Source organism: Pseudopipra pipra, chromosome 5 (assembly GCF_036250125.1).
Source record: "Pseudopipra pipra isolate bDixPip1 chromosome 5, bDixPip1.hap1, whole genome shotgun sequence".
Classification (NCBI taxonomy): Eukaryota; Metazoa; Chordata; class Aves; order Passeriformes; family Pipridae; genus Pseudopipra; species Pseudopipra pipra.
The window spans coordinates 21,844,559-21,864,593 of NC_087553.1; the positions used below are offsets into that span (position 1 = coordinate 21,844,559).

At 42.2% G+C, this 20,035-nt stretch overlaps 1 protein-coding gene across 3 annotated transcripts in view; it reads right to left on the minus strand.

The window, feature by feature from the left end:
* SYN3 (synapsin III) overlaps positions 1–20,035 on the minus strand; it is a 205,898-nt gene that overhangs the window by 38,953 nt on the left and 146,910 nt on the right. The gene's annotated exons all lie outside the window — the stretch shown is intronic.

Below are 20,035 nucleotides of genomic sequence, written 5' to 3' on the forward strand. Positions count from 1 at the left end.
CACGGTTTCTTTGTTCTTTACCACACAGACTGCATTGGCCTTAATAGTGAATGTCCCCCTCCTGTCAGAGGGGAGGTGGGGAGTATAAGGAGGGAGTGAACTGGGGCCAACCCTTAGGTGAAACTCACAAAGTCCATCTGTCATAAAGCTTCCTCCTCTCTTCCCTTACTTCAGGGGTGGGTATAGTGAATAGAAGAAAACAAAGGGGCTGGAATCAGCAATTTAAAAAAAAAAAAAGTCATATCTTCTCCCTGGCTTGTGTGGTCTTTACACTGGGCAGGGTCCTACCACCCAAGTCATGCAAGTGCATCTTAGAGCACATGTGGGACTTTACTTGAAGAACTGTGAGTATCCTCTCTGCCTTCTCTTCTCCAGTTTCATGCTCATGCAAGGATTCGCTTGGAGTGATTGGCTCAGAGCTGTGAGGCTGTACTGGTAGGAAGTGCACATGTCAGGAGTAACAAGAATAGATACACTACATCTCCCTTATGTACTGGCTAGTCCATTTCTACATCTCTGCTTGGTGTCCCCATGATGTTCATCTTGACCTGTGCTCGTGATTCTTGTGATTGAAATGCTCTTTGTTCAGTACATAACCACTTATTTTTTATTACATATTTAATTTCCTTTAAAGACACTTTTGTCTTTACTTAAATGCCTGAAGCGATGAGATCTATTTATTAAGCAGTTAACCTGGAGGTCTGGCAAAGGGAGGGAGTTGCATTTTGGCGGATAAGTGGGTCTCCTATTTATTGAAGTTTGAGAATAGGTAAACAAATTGTTCTTGTGCTAATTACCAATTGTCTGTATGGACAGGCAGGCACTACGCCCTAAAGATAGAATGGTGCTGCTGTCTCCATCTGTGGCAGATCACTATAAATAACAAAATTAGTAATGAACACTGATATGTTTTGCTATTCAGCTGCTTATGTAAAGAAATGTCACAGGAGAGGGGAACAGTGAGTGCATGACGTTCTCAAGCAGCCTGTGTCACTTGTGAGGACTTTCTTCAGGCAGAAAGCTTAAGGATTGTCTTCAGACCACAGAAGGGCACACAGCTGCAATAAATCACAGTCCTGTTACAGGCAGGGACCAGCACCACTGCTTCAGAAGAAGACGCAAGAGACTGATAGATGGCCATCCTGAAGCCAAATAGTTAAGCATATGTCCAGGCACATGAGTTTGTGCTCTATTTCCCCTTCGCCTCTCTAATTCATTGTAAGAGCCTGAAACTTAATTTGCTGCTGGCATAAATGAATTAAATGAAGGACTGCACCTGAGGCTTACTGAAGATAGGTCTAGGGGTGGACCATGCCAGGCCTTTAATGCTGAAAGATGAAAGGTAACCTAGTAGTTAGGGCACACACCTGCTCAGGCTTTGGGAGACGTGGCTCGCTTCCCAGCTCTCTCATCCATACCCCATGCCACTTGTTTGAGCGTTTGCAAGCCCTGGCCTCTGTTCCCTGTTTGTGAGCAGAGGCAGCAGCTGTTCCTACCGCACAGGAAAAACAAACTGCATGCTGTGAGCCCGCCTGACACCCTGGCAAGGAGGCCAAAGAAGTGTGCAGCATAGATAATGTTCTATCACCAGCTCAAAGCAGACAGAGGCAGGAAGCAATGTCTCTACTGCCCTGTTTGTGTACCCTATGTACGAGTGTTGCTGAGGGAGCTTGGCTTGGGCATGAGGCCTGGGAGTGGGAAGCATCTGTTTTCCTGTATACATGCAAAGAAAGTTTGGGATCCAATAAACAACCCAAGTTTACTATTGGTCTGCAAAATACCACCGGCAATGACAATGTGCAGCTCAAACTTCTCCCTTTCTCTTTGCTTCTTGGAAACATGAGCTCAGCTTTCTTAGTAATGCTTGGTCTCATCCCACGTAGGGGTGACCAGTTGGCGCCAGAGCAGGTTGGGGTCACACATGGCTTGGCCTAGGCATAGTGTGTGGGGCTTGGGGTGAGACACAGATCCAGACTCTGAACATGAGATAGCCTCACTGGGAAAGCTGTGGTTTCAGAGTGGCAGAATCTGCCTCTGCCACTGAAACCCCACCAAATTTCCACGTACACGAACCTGCCTTATGGAAGAATCAATGAGAGGCCATGGCACATACAGTGAGCTGCATTATATAATGGGCTTATCTGGTGACAGTGGAGTGCCCTTAGCCTGTGCTGAAGTTGTGTAATCAAAAACTCTCTATAGTCCACAGGACTAAAGCGACCAGTGTCCACAACCACCCAATAATGGAGCTGGGAAGCCCTTGCTGAAGTGGTGGAAGTGGGCTGAACTCCACTGCAGTCAATGGGGATACTTCCAGCTTCCACCAGTCTTGCTGGGACTCAAGTCCCATTTTTGTTGCTAATAAGGCCAGCCAGCATACTTGGCAAGCACCTAGATGGATAAGGAAGCCAAAGGAAGGGAGAATGTATTATACACACAACTATGACTTCACACACACATGTGGTGAGAAGTTCTGAGGGTGACTGAAGCCACCACAAGGGCAGAACCCTGAGAAGAGTATTTATACATACTTAGTCATAAATTTCCTGTGAAAGAAGATTATTATAATCACAGGATAGCACCACATTTCAATTAAAAAAAAGCATGTTTTTACTGAAATCATGCAAAGAAATATGTCTGTGCCTTTGTGCTTTTTTATGTGTTGTAAGGGCTCTTTTCTCCTGGAAAAATAGTGAAAAACATTTTGATGATTTTAAAATGTGCATGAACTCTTGACAGAATTGTTATAGATGATGCCTGCAGATTTTGGGACAGGACTATAGTGCTGCAGCTAGCTCAGTGATCAGATGCAGGATGTTAGATCATATGTGTAATTTAACCCCTGGAATTAAAATCTTATAAATGTTATCACACAAAACCTTTGAGATGCCAAGGTTTACATATGTGTCTAGAGCTTGGTGTATGTAGAGGCCTGTTAAGAGCCAAACAGGAATTTGAATCCCTAACTAGGAAGTCATCAAAACCATCTTTGGTAGTAGAGAAGGCAGAGTCATGAAGTTATTTCCAACTTACATTAATGGCCCAAAGTATATAATTTTAGCCCCTGATTTTTAGGGCTCTGCTCTTTACGTAGTGTCACTGCAAAGATCACTTGGCAGTTTATCAGTTTTGGCACTGGTGTGTAAAAGTGGGTGCTGGTATGCATACATTAGCCTTTATTTGAAAACACCTGGCTGTAAACTATGACACTTTACCCTCTGACCGTTCCTTCCAACAAGTAATGGAGTTTTCAATACTTCTCGTAAATTTATTAGTATTTTCTCTACTTATTGCTGGCGGAGCAGTAGAACAGAGCTGTAGCTAAATTGATCTGAAGGAAGGAATCTTAGAAAGGCAATGTTCAAAGCCAGGTTGGACAAGGCCTTGATCAACATGGTCTAGTGAGAGGTGTCCCTGCCCATGGCAGGGGGGGTTGGGAATAGTTGACCTTTAAGGTCCATTCCAACCCTTTAACATTCTATGATTCTGTGAAACCTGATCTAACCCATAAACACAATGATTTCCACTCTTTTGTTTCACTGAGGCCCTCAAAGGAGATGCTGATCTTAAGTCTGTGATTTTGTATGCTGTCCTGTAGTCCATGAACAATGCAGAAGATCTCTTGATTTCCATCTGCTATTTTTAGTTTTATGCATTAGTTCACACTATCTACTTCATCTTATACAATGAACTTTCAGTTTCTACTATTCTTTCTTCTGCAAACCCCTTCCAATCAATGCTAAAATGAATAGTTCTGGCTACAATTACATCATGGATAATATTAGGAAGGATCTGGGGAGGTGGGAGACAGAGTCATTAAAACTTTGGTCTCTTGGCATCAATATTGTATTTCCATAGCATCTAGGGTTTTGAACTGGGCCAGAAGTCCCCATAGGACAAGGTATTGTAATTTTTGCTCCACCCTTCCCCCAGAAATAATATTATGAATTTCTCAAGCTTTTATACTCTAAGCCTGATCTTTCTGTTTATTTAGCTGCCTTGTATGATGACAAAGTCTGTTCTGGGTGAGTACTTAATGAATGATGGGAATGTTGTTCGTGCACTTGTGAGCTAATGTTGAAAGTAATGTGTGCGGCACTTCCCTGGTGTCAGTTAAGTTGGAGGAGCAGTGAACATATAACTTCCTGTGAAAGCAAGCAAGCTGATTCAAAACTACAGGAAAATATTGATGTCATGACACGATGTCATTGTGTTTATGGAACTATCTAACTAAAATCCCAAGATTTGCAACATCAAATGGGAATAAACTAACACACTTGATGCAAAGTACTGTGAAGGCAGAGGCCAAAGTTTTAGGCAGCAAGCAAGTTTGGGAAGTGGCATAAAGAAGAGATACAAGTGAGACTGATGATTACAAGGTTTTAGGGGAGACAAAACATTCTAATTTGAAGTGGGTCTCAATGCTGCATTGAGAGCAATTGAGAACAAGGAATGTGTGTAAAGTAAAATTAGATTTAAGATGCTTCAGATGGATGGGCTCTTCATTTTATTCAGCACTGGAGCTGCAGATAGCAATGAACATAGTAACTAGATGGAGATATTGCATAAATCAATTTGTGCTAGTAAGTGAAGCCAGGAGTGCCTTAGAGGACGAAGATCCTTCAGAGTGGTAAAAAAGTATCCTTTGATTCTATCATTGCTTTAAAAATCACAACACAAAAGAAAAAAAAAGAAAACCCAACAGTAGCATCACTTAATCCCCACATCCTTGAGTAAACAAACCACAAACCAATGTTTCAGGGCTACTAACACTTGCTGTGGTTAGAATGGGTCATGGAAGTGAGTGAAAAAGGTTAAGCACAAACCGGAACATTTTGTCATTAATTCCACCTCTAATGTTGCTTAACTTCTCCTTTATTTGAGACAGGATGTATTTGGGTTCCCATAGTGGAGAATAAGAGTGTGAGCATTTGATATTATTCTCATTCGTTTGGAGCTTCAAGTGTGAAAATTATATGAACATATCCAGGCAAGCAGATGCTCAGCAAAAAAAGAACAAACCAAAAATACAGTGTATGTGTACGCACATATGCATGTTTGTATTCGCACGCACATCTAGCAGTCCTGGTCAATAAATTCCCATTACTGCACCTTAAATCACAGGCAAGTTTTTTAAAGGTTGTTGTGACTGCATGGAAAAGTTCTTTAATTTTTTAATGTATGGTGTTCACTTAGCTGGTATTTTGCAGTGGTGCCTTTAAGGAAGCCTCTTGGCTTTCCTTGTTTGCTAGGAGAGTGAATAAGTTCTCCCAACTCCTTATATTGAAAAACTGTCTAAATATATTTTATGAGATTCAGTGAAAGACAATAAGAAACTCTTGAGTTTCCTCTTCCTCTTGACCTGAACTGTGTGCCTTTTGCTGTATTTTTCTCTACTTACAAAATTCCATTCCCCACGTAAACACATTGCAAAGGAAGACATGATGAACACTAATTGTTAAGAGGGTGGAGAAATCTCTATGAATATTCTTTTGATAGGTTACCTTTGGAAAAACTGTAGCACCTAAGCTATGGTAAAATATATAAGAAGGAGACAGATGGGAAATAAAATGCATTATGAATTTATGCTGAAGTCTTCAAAATCATCGCTCTTCCAAGAATCCCTAAGGTTCACAAGACGCAGGCCGACAGATCTCTCTTCACTTGGCAAGCTTGACTGCCCCTTTTTCTGGGAGAACTCTGAATTCTCACTGATTTCAAAATGAGCAGCATGGGGTTTCTTTGGAGAGAAAACTTCCCTAAACTTCGCAGTGGAAAACAACCTTCAGCAACAGGCATTATGGGAGTAATTAGGTCTCACTGAAGCCAATCATTCCCCTGTTACTCCTGGTCTCTAATCTCTCTGTGCACTCTGCTGGAGGTACTTTCCTGTCACCAAAGGATAAAGTGAATACAGTTCTCCCCCCAGCTTTTACACAGTGTTTAGCCATGTACCCTGACTACAAAGCTGGGAGGCTCGCACATGACTCCAAGTGCTCAGCTGTGATTTCACAACCTTCTGCAGTACATTTGAGAGTGGTACACTTATGTCAGCGTAAAATGAGAAGCAGGTCCTGGGCTTATTAGCACATTCATTGAGAAATATCCTCCTGACACAGAAACGGCTCTAAATTGTCTTGTAAAATTCATGCTGTTGTAACTGCCAATGACCCTGCATGGACTTGGCTGGCATCACCATGTCAGATGCTGGCAGGAAGAGGGCCACAAACAATGAGCCATGGATGCTGCCTGGTACAGGGAATGGGATACTGGAATATTTGAAGTACTCTCTGGACTCCTGAAAGCTGGCAATAGATTTCTGTCTCCTTCCTTCTTGACATTCTTCAGCACTGAAGGCTATAGAAATAGCAGCACAGAGAAGCAGGCAGTCACAGTTGGACTTCTTTGAAAGATCCATTTTATTTTTATTCTTCTTTAAAAGCACAGCTAATAATCTTGATAATGCTTCAGCACAGCTAATAATCTTGATAATGCTTCAAGAGGGACTTTGGACATAAAGAAGAATGAGCAGCTTGGGAAGTGTCACCCTGCAGCTGGCATCTCAGGCTATGTCTATACTAGTAAATAGAACAATGACATAGCAAGGACAATGGCCCTGGTTTGCTTATACTGTTAAATTTTTAGATCAATCTCTGGCATATTCTGGCTCAAGATGAAGAGCCTTCTCCCAAACAATTCCCAAGCACAATATGGAACCAGCATAAGTCTGCAGACATGCCTACAGGATATTCTGGAGGCTAGAAGAGTTTGATATCATGGCTGTTGTTGGATCATTCCAGAGTTGCCAGAGAATGAGCCTGGAACTGTATGGTTTGGTGCTGTTAATGTAGCCTCAATCTGTCTCACAGGGTTGAGCAGGATAGTAGTTCTTATCTCACATTATGCCCTATCTTTATATGCTCTCACATTAGTGTTTCATTTCGGTTGCAGAGATAAATGGTCTATCACATGCAGCCATATGTCATACCATTCCCAGATGATAATTTCCACTGACTACCTTTTTCAGACTGAATTCATAGTGGGTGCTTTTTTGGCCTACAGCCAGAGATATTTACACCACATTTCTTTTGTCCGCTGACCTGGAAAGTCAAGTATTATCTCACATGGGAAATGTTTGTGCTATGGGCTCAGTTTGTTCTATTTTACAGCCAGATCTTATTTTCAGCATTCTGAGCCCTTAGGCTCATGCAGGAATTCAAATACTTTGCTAATGTGACCTGGCAGCAAGATACACGGCCCCTACTTTTTGTGCTCTGGGACATAAATGCAGGGAGTGTCTCCAGAGTCCTATTCCATGGATTTACATCCTCCATGGTCTGGTTACACATGGAGTTGAACACTGGCAGTAGTTCTTCTGAACCCTAAATTTGTTGTGGCATATTTTGCAGGTGCCTAGAGCAGGTGGGGGCCAAGTATAAGCTCTGTTCTTCCTACATGCTCGTTCTTGTGCTTCACAGTTTCAAGCTTCTTTCTCCACATAAAAATCTTCTCTGTTTATCCAGACTAATTTTTGGCTCATGTCAGAGACATTGAGGACATGAAAGGCAGCCATTGTATCCTATGTTTGAATTAGCTCTGTGTCTCTTGAGATTTCTTAGGAACTTTCAAATTACATGGTTTTGGTAGGAGTCAGAAGCTGTAGGAAGGGCTGTATTTCACCATCTCTCCAAATCCAGCATTTGCTTGGAGAAGAAAATAAGGTCCCAAGGTGCAAATTTTATATTTTCAAAGGTTGAAGTGTCATGTTTCAATGATTCTGTGAATGAACAATAATTAAATGAGCAATAATTAACTTTTTTTTTCCTAAATCCAAATTGGACATAGAATGCTTTCGAACTGCAAAAGGAAAGTTTTTCTGACATGCATTTTATTTCTCTGTGTTTCATTCTTGAGGATTGTTGAGATTTCAACTTTGGGTTAGTTAAAAACCTTGAAACCTCTCAAGAACTGAAAAATACTTTTTCCCACCTAGGCTTCAAGGGCACCCCATGGGTATTTGTCTCCCTCTTGTGGCTCATTCCATGGGATAAGATACAATCCTGCTCCACCTGTTTGCTAAAGCCACTAGAGCTTCCAACGAAGTGGAAGAAACTGTGGGTGACCTGTGCTCCTGTTTGTCTGTGACCTCAGTGCTGAAAGACAACCTAGTTTGATATTAGGAGTCAAAACAAGTAGGGAAATCGAACAAGCTCCACAAAGGACACAGGCAGAGTTATTTTCAGCTGGGACTGACTTCTATTTACATCTTTTCCAGCTGTAACGAGGAAGGGGCTCCTGAAGTGAAAGCATTCAGAGAAAGACAGAAGAAACCACTGTGTAAATCAGCCTTTTTCATCTCACAACCACCACCTTGGTCAGTGGCATTTTTCCCCTGCTGAGCACACACACTGATGTACCGCAGGCTGCAACAGCCAGGAATGGTGAGAAGCAGGAAGCAGAGAAATTCCTTTTGGAGTAACACATAGACCCTCTTCTTTACTTTGGGCAAGCCTGGAGTGGCAAAGGATGCTGTGGTCTCTGTGAGCCCACTCCTGTTTTGTCTGGAGAGAAAGGGTTTGCCTTTTACTGGAAAAAGAGGTGGAGACTTGAGCTGATTTCATCTGTGAGGCAATATCTTCACTTCTCTGGGATAAATGAGGCAAATGTGAGTTGGTCCACGCCCAGTAAAGGAAGGTATTTGTTTTTCTTCCCAGGGACAGTACTGAGGCTGTTGTGGGATCCAGGTAGGATTTTGGAATGTGGGAATGAACCCACATGGAAGTAACTGGGCATGTACCTGAAAGAAGGGCACTGGGTTCACGGAGGAGCTCGTGCTGGATACTCTGGCTGGGGGAATACCACGCACAGTCAAAGTCTGAAACCAGTCCAGGAAGACGGGTTTCTTTAAAGACTAGTTTCTTAAATATAATTCTACCTCTTTTCTTCCCATCAAACTTCACAACATTAAATTATTTTTCAAAACTAGTTGCTGAAGTCTTTTATTGTGGTCCTGGTTTTAATTCTCATGGAGATAGTGCCAGCACCTCAGTAATGCAGCTACTGAACTTCTCTGTTGAGATTCTGTGCTGCACAAACAGTTGCTATCAAAATACACAGACTGAACTTCAGGGGCACGGGAACACCTCTTAAACAACAACAAGAACAAGAACAACAACAACAACAAATCTTTGCACAACAAAGAAAAAAAGTTTGTCTCTCAAAGAAGCTAGATCATACCTTAATCTGTTTAGGATTACTCAAAATCTGCAAAGTAAATCTTAATCTCAGATGTGAGAAACCAAATGGGCTTTCCATTTTCTCTTGTTTTTGTTTCTTAAATTCTGAAATCAAAGACAGTTTTGTATACATTTGTCCTTGTGGGCTTCTCAACTGATTGGTTTTCACCCATCAGTTGTGGGTGGGACAATGAAGAAAATACTCAAAATTTCCCATGCAGGGGTGTTTTGGCTAATTCCATGCTCGGAGAGTAGCAGGTGTCCATGCTATGTGTCTGTGCACTTTTGGACTCCAGTAGCAAGAATCTCTGATACTAGGCCTTGAGGACAGAGGCCTAGTATTTCATATGCATTTTGTAGACAGCCCTAATTAGCTAAATTAGTTTGTCTGCATCATAAATGTAAAGCAGCGCACACTGGATTGGTCTCTAATTGTGGCATTGCTGTGGTGATGGGTTGCAGATTTCTTTTTTTTTTTTAACTTTCTCATTAGTACTTAGCTTTAGGCATTTGTGAGAAACCACAGCCTCCTAAAGCTCCCACTCCTGTCCTCTTAATTTTGACTCACAAAGTTTTAATGGATGAACAAAAAGCAAAGAAAGCCTTTGGTTCTCATACCATTCAGCAAACCTCCGGCTGGCACTGGCATTGTTTGGGGACCCTTGTGGGGATGAAAGCAAACTCTATACAGATGTGGCCTCTTCTGAGACTGCTCTTTGAGGCCTGTTGATTCTCAGAACAAAAAGCACGTGAGGAGAGTGACTGGCAGGGGATTTCCATGGAGTGCTCTAAGCGAAGTTATTTTAAACTGATCCTGCACCACACAGGACTAGCAATAGTCCTTGGTGGGAGGGGTTCCCAAAAGCACAAATGCTGCTGTGACTCTTTGCATGCAGTGAATTTTTCCGTAACCTCAGTGGGACAGGAGCGAGCACGTCCACTCCACACAGTGGGACACTGTGTGGAGATCCTCTGGGCTGATAGGGTCATGAAGCATATCATGATGCAAGCTCACCAATTTGAAACTGGAAAATGTAGGCCTGGATGAATGTGGTGAAAAAGCCACATGTAGATGGCTTATGCAGGGACCATTTGGGTGTTTCTGTTCCCAGACCTTTCTAGGGAGGGAGAATGAGGTTAGCCTACGTGAATCTGGCCACTGTGTATTTTTGGACCTTGGTCTCCACCTGTGAGAAGTTAATGGAGTGAAGCCATCTGGTTGGGTATCTCTGTGCCTGCTGTGAAGACATGCTTGCAAGAGCACTTACGACAAATCCTGTCCTTTCTTCCTAAACCCTCACATAGGGAGTTTATGAGGCATGATATGCGAACCCTGCCCCATGAAAGGATTAACCAGCTCTCGGAAACTGGGTGTGGTAAATGGGATCCCTCCTGAAACAAATCCCACTGTGAGTACAACCACTGATTAAATTGAGGCTTTGGATGGTAAAACTGTAACCGGGACAGGAAATTTGATTGCGTCCATCAATCCAGCCATCTGACTTCATGTGGCTAATGCTGTCCTGAGCTCATCACCGTGGCGGCACGGCATCGCACACGTAAGGACTGAAGCTCTGGATGCACTGAAGGCAATCGTAGTTAGCTCATTCATTTTGATGAGGCTATGGTTTCTTTTGCAATATCTGGTAAAGAATGTTTATCTCAAATTCCTCTCCTACCCTGAGGTATTTTCACTGTTTTACTGTTTGATGATGTAACTTTTAAGCAATCCTGTGAGGATGTCCTTTAATGCCCAAAGCTGAGGCTTACTGAGAGTAGGAGTACAACTGAGAGGCTGCAGCCAGTCACCCAGCTTATGATGCAAAGTCCCAGGGGGAGATGGACCAAAGCTGCCTTGAAGCGTCCTCACAGCAGGGAGAAGCAAGCTTTTCCAGCAATTTGGAGCAGTGTTGGGAAAGCTCAGAGAGAGGGGGAAGCTGCTGACCCCTTCCTCTCATCTCTTCCGACACATCTGTGAGGTCTCAGATGAGACCACTAAGAAAAGGCTGGGACTCTTCTCTCTGGGGTGGCACATCTCTGTGCCACACCAGCACTGGCCAGGGACCATGGGCCTCATTTGCCCTAAAGTTTCCAGGTTGCCAAGGTAATGTTAGGAGACACAAATCGCTTCTATATGTGATTTCATTCTTTTATGCCATAAGCTAATTGCTTCCTTGTACCACAATATGTTCCAGCTGTCGGTCTTTATCTGTTTCTGGGTTTCTTCTGTCACTCTGAAGCATGGGCAATTTAGAAATGGTTCCCACATTTCCTCTTTTACTTCAAAAGAAACAAGAAAACAAAAACACTCTCAGGCAAAGTCTTCCTGCTCTTAACTGTATTTCTCCACGTGAGAGGCTCCAAGATCAAATTCCATAAAATATTACCTATCAAAAGGATTACTTCACATTTGTTGATGCAGAGCAGAGCTTCTTCTTTTGGTGACGCTGCACACATAGAAGCCCAGACAGAACTGGGACAAGCTAAGGTGTGAATTATGTGACAAAGACAGCTTTAATCTTCAACATGGTGAGACTACTTGTCCAAGCTCACAAAGTCTGGCTTGGGACTGAGAGAGAATGAGGACCCTTCAGTTTGTAAAATTTGATGTGAACCTTCTGTGTCCTCATCAATAGATGACATTAATTACATTGAATTCCTTAGATCCACTGGGCTGTTTCAAGAGGCAGTTAGGTGCTACACAGGACTAGACAGACCAGGGATCAGACTTTCAGAGTTACAAGCAATCCGTGTAGAAGGGAATTAAACGGGTCCTTCTTCTAGAAGCACAGCCTCAAAACATTTCCCAGCACCTGAGGTTATCTTTAATGTGCTTTCAAGATATAAAGTTGTATATCAGGTTTAATACTTTTCAACTGCAAATTTGTTATGAAGGAAAGAGAAAATGTATAAGGAGTTGCCCAGAGAGGTGAGTGAACTTGGCAGTGAGATTCAAAGCTGACCTTTGCAAGGTATTAATCACTGGCTAAGCTAACATCTGGCTTGTAACTTCAACAGAAGACAGGATGCTGAGTTTATGGAAAGAGTGAGGGAGAATTTTTCAGTGAATCAGGAGGAAGACAGAAATGGCTGTATGGAATAGATGTGAATTGTTAGGGAGCTGGCTAAATGGGGTGAAGCAGAGGCTACTTGCTTTAATTCAGTGTGAGGGTTATGGGAGGCAGATGTCCATGTACATCCTGATCCTTGGTTTCTCCTGCTCTCCTTTGCTTAGAGTTTATTGATGGGAACTATAGACATAAAGAATTAAATACCCAGGTGCAAACTGAACCAGCTCCGAACTTCGGTGACCTTTATTTCAGCCTCATTAGTTTGATCTGTCCTAGTAGAGTCAGCTGGTGGCCGGAACTTTTCTCCCAGGGGATAGCCAGCAAGAGAGGTCTATTGCATGATCATGTTTTTCATGAGCATGGTGAGTTGCATCATGTGGCTTACAATGCCTTTGGGCAAATATATCTAGCAATGAGGAGGGCAGATTTAAACTGTGCAGGAAAATTTTATCATGAATAGGGTTTATACTGACTTTAGACGACATTTGGAAGCCTTAGTGCTACTGCTATCCTCACCAGTTCCTCTCTGTGAACATGATCAAACAAGCCAGTAAAGAATGGGTACTTTGTCTCTTTGGGTCATGCCTGGGACATGGGCCTTTCTGCCAGGTTGGCTATGGGAAGTGTGCCATTTAGTGGAAGTCCATTTGGAGTGTGGGGCCAAAAACTGGCATGTGTTTGGCAATAGTGCAAGGCAGGACTCTTCCTTTTCTGTGAGATAGCAGCCCAAGCCCACCTAGCCAGGCAGTCAAAGCATTGGCACCCTGAGCTCACATGGTGAACCTCGTGTTAGATGTGTCTCAGTTACATGTGCAAAGGATGGTACAATGTATGTCAAGTGAAGAAAGAAGTTTTAGGCTGACAGAAGTGTGCCTACGTGGGAACTTTGTGCAGGTAGAAAGATCTTAGGAAAATAGTCACTGCTTCTAAGTAATCAGGCTAGTAAGGGGTAGATCCTGCTAGCCCACTGTAGCCTATTCGGAGACTGATTATTTGACAAATGGAGATGTGAGAAACCATCACAGTGAAGCTGGTCCTTCAGCCATTCACACGGCACTCAGTTTTCCCAGGAGTGCCAGCCAAGTGTGCTCAAGCCAGAGTTTCTGTCTTACCTAACTCACAGGCCTGGACCTGATCTGTAGTAAAACTTCTGATGAGATTTCATACGCTCCTTAGCTTAGATGAAGTTTAAGGATGCAATGAAAGAACTAAGCTCTTCTTGAAGGTGAGTTCTTAACTTCCAGAATAAAAGCCTAGGGTTTGACAACCTGAGATCAGCATATTTACACTGATGAAAACTCAGTTTTGAGCATGATCTGACAGAGCTCTGACATTGTCTGTCTGGGTGTGGTGGAAAGTAAATTTGTTTGCAAATCCATGCATTGGGAAGGACTTGCAGAGGTGTTTTTTTCTTGGAGACAAGATGACCTATTATCAATATGTACAATTATAAATTAAACTTAGAGTATACTATGCTAAATGCTGTGCAAAACATATCCCACTTCAAGCATTTATAGCCAAAACAAAGAAGCTGAAGGAGAATTATTGTCATTTTGGGAATGAAGAACTGAAACACTGGGAGATTAAGCGACTTGCCGTGAATCAAACAGGCAATCTGTGGCAGAGCCAAGAATAAAATCCAGATCCCACTGAAGCGACCTAACCAGGAACATCCTTCCCATTGAATAGTTTAATTAACATAAATTAAGCAGCAAGTTGACTCAACATGTTTTTAATTTTACATGTGTACTTCAGAGAACACAATAATTGCATTTTATAATCTAAAAATAAACAAACACATATGTTTGTTAGAAAAACAACAGGCACACAGGAAAAATAATTCATTCTTTTATTATATTTGGTGTGAAGTCCTTCGTTAGGACTAAAATTGTTATGTGAAGCGAAGGAAGAAGGCAAAGAACCCTCTCCTTCTGTGCTAGTTTATTAGGATTAAAAATAACCCTTCTTTTAGGTCTGTGCTGTCTGAGTGCCAGGGCTCTGTGTAAACAGAGCCAAACAATGGATTCTTTAAGCACAGATCCTGTCAAATCCACCACATCCTCAGTCAGCTCAGTGATGTTCAGTGAGTAAGAGGCAGAGCTGAGAATTTGCTAGCACCTAACACATGCATTTGAAAAGGTCCAAAGATGGAAACAGCCTGGAAAGCACCTGAGCCCTCCTATGTGCTGAACGGGAAGATGAGAGCAAAAAGGATACAATAGCAAATCCCAGTCAAGGGGAAGATGTCTTTTAAACTCAGCAACAAATCTGTCTAGTCTTTGAAGTTGGCTACACCAGGCTTCATTCCCAGACAGCAGGGTGAGCATTCCTCTCTAAAATTAAGCCCCTGGCAATTGCTCCCCCCAGGAATAGACATGTACTGAGGGTAGGAAAGCTACACATGAGTGACAATAGGATTTAAAGAGCAAGAGAGACAGCAGAACTGATTTAGACCTCATGGGAACATTCACGTAGCTTTTTCTACATGCAAAACACTTGCATTGAATTAAGCTAAATCAATATAAGCCAGCTGGAAAGTGATCAATGGGGATGGCATTCACAGGCAAACAAGAAATCTTTTTGCAGGGGCTGCCTACCAGTCCAGTGCCACGTAGCCCTGGTCAACATAGATTTCATGGGGAAAGTCAGAAGGCAACAGCTCTTGTGGTAACCACTCTTGCAACACATGATGCAAGCACAACCTCATGACTGCAGCTACACCCCTCCCAGATCACAGCACATCACCATTCCTGACAATGAGTACTGAGCCTGAGGCAAATGCCCCTTCGGATGAGGATGTATCGGCTGGAGCTCAGTGCTGTGCTAGAAGGCTCATGTATCTCCCCACCAGCCTACAGTACATGCTATACAACTGCATGTTTCATATGTAGATCAGCCTTTACTGTCTTGGGGTCTCTTCTTCAACTTTTTTCCCACTGTTAAAGTGAAACTAGAACCTTTGGCAGACCCCCAGCTTTTGTCTACCAAGCCAAGAAGGCACAACACTCTCTTCCTGTGACATTGCTGCCAATATGACACAAACCCTGCTTTGATTTTCACTGGGGCTATTTTACACACTTTTTTGTCTGTAAGGAATGTCAGGAAAATGTGAGTAATATTTGATGGCCTCAGCTTTATGTCTAAGATTGCACTTTGAAGCAGAAACTTGGCAAAATGGAACCTGGTGGCTGCATCCTCCCAGCCACTGCATCCCTCCCAGGAGAAACTGCTCCTGTTGCACTCCACTTTTCTTCCATGATCAAAGCTTAAAGACATTTATAAGTTCTAGATAGATCCCATTCTTGTGCTCACATTTATGTTACTCATGTCTGAAGAGATGGGAATGAGAGACTGAATAAAGCAGGCTTCTGTCACACTCCTTCAATGAGTTACTTCTCCCCCAACATTAGACACCTATGACTATCACCTACAGCAGCCAGTCTGGACAAACTCTAGTATCAGCGGAGATAAATTGGAGGTTTTGGAGCTTGATTTGTCCAAACTATTTGAGACACATACCTCAGGTTGAGAATAGCTGCTCTACAGTAATGCCTGTATTTCTCCCCACTGATGACAAAGATGTGCTGGTGACCAGGTCAAATATACACCTGCATAATACACATCTGCAGGATACATGTCTGCATTTGGTTGAATGAAATTGATTTTGAGCAACACTGTGATGCCCATAGGTAAAAAAAGAAAAGCTAAGAAAATTGTCTGAATGGAAGAGTGGAGTCATTGAAACCCTCATCTTACTGGGGCTGATGCTCTCTGGCAGTATGGAGGGTAACTGGAGAAAATTTAAACAGGGCTTGTTGTCTAGTAGCAGATATTGGGGGCCATGGAAAAGCTGCAGCCTGGTTTGATCTGAGGTGCTGGGCAGTGGTCTGTAGTGACTGTGCGTGGAACTGTGGACACTCTGTGTCCTGCTGACCTCCCCTGCTAGTACGTGGCCCTCAGTGATTGTGGGAAATTATGCTGGGTGACTCTTCAGCTGAATGCTTCTATGTCAGTCAGAGGTACCTTTATTTTTGACAATAGCTGGTGCTGCAGTACTGGATGTTTCCAATAGTTCTGAATTAATCCTGACATCTGAGGCTCACCAGGATGCTGTATCACAGGAATTCAAAGAATACTGGCTTCCAAATAAAAATAAAACATGTGAACTATATGCAATTAAACAGTAAGATAACCAGGGAAAAGTGCAACAGAGTTTGGGATTGTCAGCGGTTTGAGGAGTCAAGCTCCTTAATTTTGAGGAGCTGAGTCTCTAGGAAAATAGCAAACATGGCTGGAACCTAAGGAAAACAGTCAAAATCTTCTGCGGGAGCCAGAGTTATTTTTTGGAAATGCCATTGAAATTTGCCACCCAAAGAAAGTTACAGAATTCAGACTAAAGCCTACGTAAGACAGACAGTGCTATGATACCACAGAGCATGTAGGTCATTACAAGACAAGGGACTGGCAGCAGAATAGTGCATTGAGCATGGAGCTGCCATCCTGCACACAGCTCTGCAAACAGCACAAGTCATGACAATGGCTTGTATTTGGAAAAACCTTCAAGGACCACAGTAATTTCTATCACTTTCCAAGACATTGCCCAGCATGGATAAAGAGGACAATAGCAGCACTTCCTTAGATAACACTTCGTGGGACTAGTGAGCAGTGCTGCGGAAGATTAAAGCACTATCATCTAGAAAGCAAATGAGATGCCTGTGCCTTGAACACGATGCTGGTGCAAGCTGAAGTGTTGCCAGGAATGGGCATGTTAGCATAGAAAGTAAAATTATAGGCAATTGACCATAAACAAGTGAAGATCAGGACTTAGTGCAGTGAGCTAATTCCTATTAGAGTTGTGACTAAACTCATGGGCAATTAGCAAATTGGAAGAAGTACAGTTTATAATCATACCAAGAGAAAAAAATTAGCCACGAATAAAAACATGCCACTCCCTTAATTTCATTAAAGAGGTAACTCACCAAACAGGCAGAAGATCAAAACAACTGAAAAAGAGTTTGAGGATATCTTCCAAGGGAAAGGGAACCTGTTAAGGCTTGTCACATACACTGAAAGCACAGGTTAGTCAAGTGAAAACTCCTATGGCATGGGAACAGTTGGTCAGCTGATGCAGTCTGGCATAAATTCCTTTATGTTGGAGAAATGAGGTATTTATTTCACAGGCAGCCTTACTAGATAGCTATAAAGGTGATGATAGCCATTTTTGCTAGACCTAGTCCACTGGCATAGCTAATTGCTATCACAGCGCTGCCATTTTAGTGGATCTGAGTCTGTGATGAACACAGTATGAGATATTTTATTACTAGTCCAAATTTACACTCCATACAACAGGTTGGTAGGAAGCATCATCAAAATGAGAAACCACCCACTGGAAAAAAGTAAGGAAGTTAATGTGATGTGCATTTAGCATTGTTAAATTACAGGATTGTACAGAAGATCGGTGGTTTGTCAGCTACAAAGATTTCCTTCAGCAAAAATCTGAAGAAGTAAGAATGTCTTAAGTGTTAGAAGCTGATGACACCAAAGCTTGGCATATCTGCAAAGAAACAGATGAGGTAAAATAAACCTTTAAGAACTGAAGTCCTGGAACCATCCACTCCTACATAAAAGCAAAGAAATTGTAAGCAGTAGCGAGATCTGAAATTGTAGCTTTGAATTCTTGAGGTTGTCATAACAAATGGACATTTTGTCTCTAAAAACATAGGTTACTTATCCAATTTTTGGAAGTGACAGAAAGATGAAGATCACAGGGTCAGCTATGTTGCTCAGGAAGGTCTCAGGTAGGGGATGATCAGAGCTGGCTGGGGCAGCTCTGTCCTAGATTATAGCACAGTAAGAACGAACAAACTCGGAGGTGCTCATCAGTAACTGTGCTTGCATTTTTGCACTGATGGGCATTTTGAGAAGGTCCACACAACTTTACTGGGTACCTCAGAAACACGAAATATTACATGCTGTATACATGTATCTGGCATTCTATGTTTTTGTTTGTAAAGATGCATATGGAGGATTGTAATTTTATGAGGCTTTCCAAAAGCTGAAAAGCACGGGCCCATGTTGTGCACTGATGGATTGAAAATCAGGCCGCAGTGAAATGCACGTCCTTCAGATATGATAGTTCTAAATAATTTCTGAACAACAGTCGCAGCTCATTCAGGAATACTGTTTACAGCCATTGAGTGAGGAAGTACTGTATCAGCTGGCATTCAGGATAAGCATCTCTTGAAGTCAAAATAATTTTGCAATTACTTAGAGACTGATTGTACTTTTGTCACAATACTCATTTGCCAAAAGATCCCATATCAGTCCAGTACAACTTGGGAAAAGCAAACTAAAAAGCACTTGAAATGCAAGGTTTCTGCAATTCACAATCGCTTACCTCTTTGTGAAAAAATGTCATCAAGACAGTATTTTCTAGTGAAAACGTCAAATGAAAGCAGAAGCATTTTAAATAGTAGGAGAAGATTACATTTCCCTTAAATGCAGATTTTTTTTCCTTATGAAAATGCATTAAAACAATTTATTGACATTACTTTTTATGCAAAGCAGGACTATTGCGACATCGCAAATCACACAAGACCTGTAACTCTGTAATGGTCTACCTGCTATATTCTGCTAGGACTGTGGTTTCTTGAGTTATCAGAATACCAACAAATCAACAACACAGACCTAAGAGAAGCTACTGAGAATGTTTCAGGAATCTCAAAGAAGCTAGTTACAAGTACTAATAATTCTAAAGTTAATTGGGCCTCTGAGGTACTTATATATTTAATCACCATTTCTGTGTTCTGGGCCTTAATACTTTTGGGGCGGAGGGGCAAAGGATTGCAACCGCATTGAAAACAGCTGAAACATCGTTTATTTTATCACAGCATCATTTTCTAACTCCCAAACCCACTGCACACCCCTGCCCCCCCAAACCCTATAAACCTTAAAATGCCAACAACAAAAATAAAGTGAAACAGAAGGGATCTTCTTGAAATAAAACGTGGAACTAAATTTCCTTCTGGACTCCCCATAGGGTTCTCCCATCCCAGCAAGGGAATAGCGACACTGGTTGAAGGTGTCATCCCATCTCTGAGTCATTCAGCTGCACAGAAAGGAAGGGAAAGCATTTAGAATGGGTCTCCAGGGCTTTAGCCCACTGAATTCCTCCCCAGTATACAATCTCTGGAAGAAGTGGAGGAACCCCTTGAGCAGGAAGTGATTCAGAAACATACGATGGTCTGTTTGCAGTGACTCACAACACATCAATAGCAGAATTGTCCAGAGACCTATAGAATGTCAGGACTCTTTTTATACCATTGTGCAAGCACAAGTACCAAGAAACATGTGTTTCCTATCACTCAGCCCAGCTTTATGCTAGACCAATATATATTAATCTCTCTAAGTGCATATTTGAAAACAGTCTTCGGTTTACATGTGTGTAGAATGTTTCATGCTCAGCATATTATGATGATGATGATGATGATGATTACTACTACTACTGTTATTTAGATCACATGTATTTCTGTAGAAATTTGTATGTATGCAATTACAATTTGTTCTTTGTTTCCAGCAGACTGCACTACATAGGTACATATACTTTGAATTATACATATGTTTAACAATGTCTTCTGTGAGCAGGTTCCATGCAGACATGCCATCACCTGATGGCTCTGTGGCTGATAATGATGGCCTGTAACACCTGCAGCATTGTCAGAGGAGGGG